The 5,106-nt window shown below is 33.0% G+C and overlaps 1 long non-coding RNA gene across 2 annotated transcripts; it reads right to left on the reverse strand.

Moving 5' to 3' along the window:
* Positions 1 to 273: 273 nt before the first annotated feature.
* On the reverse strand, positions 274 to 2,656 carry LOC141611391 (uncharacterized). Of its 2 annotated transcripts, XR_012528610.1 has the most exons (5): positions 2,256 to 2,656; positions 1,980 to 2,068; positions 1,744 to 1,897; positions 895 to 1,020; positions 274 to 721 (listed from the first exon to the last, which is right to left on the reverse strand). It is a non-coding gene; the product is annotated as an uncharacterized LOC141611391 (long non-coding RNA). The 2 variants fall into 2 exon arrangements; XR_012528609.1 differs by having other exon boundaries at positions 1,980 to 2,655.
* Between the last annotated feature and the right edge of the window lie 2,450 nt (positions 2,657 to 5,106).

Here is a 5,106-nt window from a genome sequence, read left to right on the forward strand (position 1 = left end):
AAAGACGTGTATCTAGCTTGCTAGAGATGTGTATCTAGCTTGCTAGAGATGTGTATCTAGTAAGGTAAACAAGTGTGTATAACTTTTTAAAGACGTGTATCTAGTAAGGTAGAGGTATGTATCTAGCAGGATAGAGGGTTGTATCTAGCTTGCTAGAGATGTGTATCTAGTAAGGAAAACAAGTGTATCTAACTTGTTAAAGACGTGTATCTAGTAAGGTAGATGTATGTATCTAGCATGGTAAAAACGTGTATCTAGCTTGCAAGATAAAGGTCGGCCAACGGAGGTGTATACAATAGCATAAAAGAAAATGCAAGAGCGTTCTCAAATTGAACATGGGACTAAACCGACAATAAATTAGTATAAATTGTCATTGTTAATCGGGCTTCCTAGAAATGAATTATAAAGTAAGGAAAAACTTATGGCACTAATGTTCGACCAAATTTATTATTAAAACAATCTCCAACATTTTATTTGCAATGGATCTTATTATTAAAATAATGTCCTTTCTTTGGCATGGTTTTGGTTCAGAGTCCGGATATCTTCTGCAGAGCATGCCATCAGATGTGATTTGCAGAAGGCCAGGCAGCTGGAATGTTGTCATTCTGGTCCAGTAAAGATGACCCAGAAGAACTTCCTACTTATACTTGTCAAATGAACTCAACAACTTGATATTATCCTTCAGGCCTTCCTCTAGCTGGTTTAAGGCCTCCACAAGGTCCTGTTGCCACCCCAAAAAAATATGGAATATAAGTTGGATAAAACAATGACATCATTGACGATTGAAAAAGAAAGTAGAAGAACAAGAGATCTGTCCTAAGCCGAACGCTATGGATAGTCCCAGTCCATATCTTGTTACATGTTTCTGACCAAACAAACTAAATTATTCCTTACCTCGTCGCCCCAAGCATGAGCTTTCAGATTCTGAACGATCTGCGACATTCCAAGGTCCACCATCTGGGCACCAAATGTCGATCTTGGAAGCAGATTCTTGAAAGTCATAACAATGACTCTAACCACCTATCATAGATTCAAACATGTGAGTTATCAGATTAAAATATATTTTTGAGCACTATGTGACCAGTAACCATCTATCATAGATTCAAACTCGCAAGCTAATAGCCAGCTCTAAACTTAAAAAGGCCTAGAACATGGTAGTAGGCACACTTGCTGGTACAATAACTTTCACATTCCCATTCTTTCACATTCCCATTCTTTCACAATAACTCGACAAACCAAAATCAATGCTTTCGGCCAAACCTTCATATCTTCTTTTAATTCTATGGTTCATTCCCATTCTTTAGCCCATCTTCGTGTTCCAACTTCTGTCTAAAGATGGCACACGAAAATGAGACCGATACTATTATTTGAAAATATAAGCCAGTTAACGATGTCGAGTTGGAATTTGCCGGTACAATAACTTTCACATTATAAAAACTAATCTTAAACTGAATTATATGGGATTACCAATAATTCCGTATGAAATACCTCCGTCCCCACTCCGCTCCCCCAACAAGTAACTAACATTATTCTTAAAATGGTAATGAGGATATTTTGTACTGTCTAATCAATGCATAGAAATTGATTAGAAAACAGAAAAATCCAAGCACAATGCAATGATTCACAAGTTACGCACAAATATAACTAAATAAATCAAACAACAAAGTACCAAAAATTGATTGAAAACAACAAAGAAATAGGAGAATTGCAGAAGAACAGAAGTGTAACCAATCAGGAGCTTACACCAACAAGATTATGGAATGTGAATAATCAGCAGAATGGAACTGGTGGAGCCTGCAGTGAACCATAATTCAGCTGCAACCAGGATTTTTTTTTGGGCATTTCGCTCCTTCAGAAGCAATTTCTTGTAACAACACAAGCTGTTCCTCAGCTACTCCTAAAAACACACAACATACGATTATTAGACTCAAAGATGATGGACACAAGATTATGCAGATTATAATGAAGAAAGGCCATACCTCTATCATACGAGTATCTAGTAGTATTCATACGTGTATCCGAGGATGGTACTTCATGTATCCACGCCTAATCTCTCAACATCCCTCACCTGAAGTCAGGCACCACCAACCACGACCACCATTGACATTAGCATCTCATACCACGACCATCACCACCAAGTCGTTGTTGGCAGCAACCCATTTATTTGCGATTAAGCAAATAAAATATAGTTTTTAATAGATCTAAGGATTCAAATCAGAAAGTTTTAAAAAAAGAGTGAGATCCGAGTCACATACTCCATCAAACCGTCGACTTAGTGATGTCATCGCCGCGATGTCGTCGTGGCGGTACGAATGAATGGTGATGTCATCATCAATAATCGACTGGTGGCAGCTCCGACGGGTATTGGTAATGGTAGTTGTGTGTATTTGAGATATGGAGGGACCATAAATGAGATAGATGGAGGGTAGAAATATATAAATGAAACACACTAAAAACAAGGTCGCCGGCAGTGGAGTTGCGTAGTGGTGGTCGGCGTCAGAGTGTGGTTCCTAGGAAGATTGGGGAAAGGTATTTGGTGGAAGGAGATGAAAGAGGATTAGGGGGTGATTGAATGTCGGGGGTTTTTTGGGACCTTTGGTTTTACCTGTGTGCTTAATTCTGGCCGTTAGATTACTTTATCGGATGGTCTGTGTTTAGTTCGCAAGTTCGCACCGAACTTTAAGTTAAGTGACGAATCCTAATTTATATATATATATATATATATATATATATATATATATATATATATATATATATATATATATATATATATATATATATATATATATATATATAAATCACCATTTTAAGTTGAGTCCATAAGTCCTCATCTAAGTCCTTGAATCTCAAAAAATGGATGGTTGAGATTAAAAGATAAAAATATACAATTCACACTCCCTGTGCATAATTAATTATTCGTCTCTTATACACCAATTTCTCATACACTAGTTAATTCTTTCACCACAGTGATGAGTTGTCAGCCTGTAATTAAAAGTACATTATTTTATTCTTTTTCAATAAGTGTCCCCACATTCTTTATTTTTAGGCCCCATGTTCTCAATTGAATTAATTACCCAACATCTTTTGTTGACTAAATCTCCTTTACTCACATTATATACCATTAACAATCAATTACTCCTTAAATTAGTGACTTCTATGAGTAAAATTAAATTGTTATAGAATACATAAAATCTTAGAAAAAATTATAAATTTGAAAAAAAAAAATTAATTAATGGTTAGTACAAAAATGAAATTAAAATAATTCTCATCGGCTTCACAATACATAAAACAAATTTGAAGAAAAATATGAAATTTAAGCACTTTAAATATTTATTTTAAATAAATTTTACATAATAAAATCAAAAAATGTGAATTCAAATTTAAAATTATGCTAATTAGATTTTTTTCACGAATTTAAGCAAAAAACACTGATTAAGTTGATGAGTGTAGATAACGGAAAAAAAAAAAAGTGATCATTCATATTAATAAGAAGATAAAGTACCATAAAATTGAGTGCAATGTACAAGTAAAAACTCTATGAAACAATTAAGCAAGAAAGATTAGTATTATTAAACCTCAAAAAATTAGATGAGATACATAAATGTATTTATACAATCCATAAATTTTGTTTCATTAATAATAATTAAGAATCCATAGTTTTATTTGAAGTACGGGATTGAGGAGATACTGAAATAATTGAGTTGAACAAAAAGTGAAGAAACATGCAGTGAGAGAGAGAAGGAATAGAGCGATTGGGGACGACAAATTCTTAATTAGGGTTTAATTGCTGGCCAGCTATATTTACTTACAAGGTTAATGGACCAAATTTGATATTGGGCCACATTTAAAAACCAAGAAGTAAACTGACCAATATCACAAATTCTCATTTACTTACGACAGTGTTGGATGTTTTAAATTTAAGACGGATTAAATATTATACACTATCGTTTGTATATATAAGATAAATATATTACTTTTATCTATATACTCTTATATAAAACAGTGTTATATACTTGATCCATCTTAAGTTAAGACAGATAGTGTCGTGTTAACGCATACTTACTAATGATTGACTAGCCTAATGAACAAATTCATGTTTAACTAGCAATATTATTCGGTAAGTAGATTTGTTAAACGGATTTAACGGGTTGGATTATCCAAGTCAGGTTAGCATAGGGTCAGACGGATCAAAAGTTGGCTAAGTAAAAATACGAGTAAAAAAATTCCAAAGGCTTTTTTTTACCATTTTAAATAAAAAATATATTTAATATTAATATTTTAATCATATTCATTTTTACAATACTTATATTTAAAAAACTAAGCAATTAAGTTATATGAGTGTATATTTTATTATTGAATGGTAATCTGTTTAAAATTGTTTTTTTAGTTTTATTTGTAACTTATAGTACAAAAGCGAATAGTTTTAAATTAATAAGTGTCCCTACATTGGCCCACGGGTAAATTTAAAGGTACGTTTTTTCAAAAATAACGAGTCTGTGTAAATTGCAACAACTATACTAAGAATTTGCACGGGATTGTCTCCCATTGAAACAACCGTGACACTAACACACGATAAGTTTAAGCAATTCGGTGCAATTAACGCGGTTTTGTTTTACACGTGCTATACATATTATAATTTTAATATGCGGGCCAAAATTACAAATTTACACATGCGTATAATATGTGTAAATTGCGTATTTCAAAATTACAATGCGCATGCGTACACGGGCCTAGATTACAAATATCCTGAGCAATGCCGTGCAATTTACACAATAAGTTTAATACACGGGCCCTGATTAACGGTCAACACGTATAAAACAATCCCGTGCAATTTGCACGGGTTCATTTTGTCATATGCTAGCATTACTTTTATATTTTACACGGGAGTAGTGTCTCCCATTTTAATGTTAAACGTGTAAAAATGACTAAGGTTGGATATACTAATTTGTCAATCATTTAAATTGAAATTTTTAAATATGACTTTATACAAACTCAACCATCATTTTAACATTATTTTTGATACAACAAATTTGAAAGTATACCTGTGCAATTTGCAGGGGTTTAAGACTAGTTTTATTTCATTTGCAAACCAAATAAAAAATTGGG

Source organism: Silene latifolia, chromosome 11 (genome assembly GCF_048544455.1).
Source record: "Silene latifolia isolate original U9 population chromosome 11, ASM4854445v1, whole genome shotgun sequence".
NCBI classification, from domain to species: Eukaryota; Viridiplantae; Streptophyta; class Magnoliopsida; order Caryophyllales; family Caryophyllaceae; genus Silene; species Silene latifolia.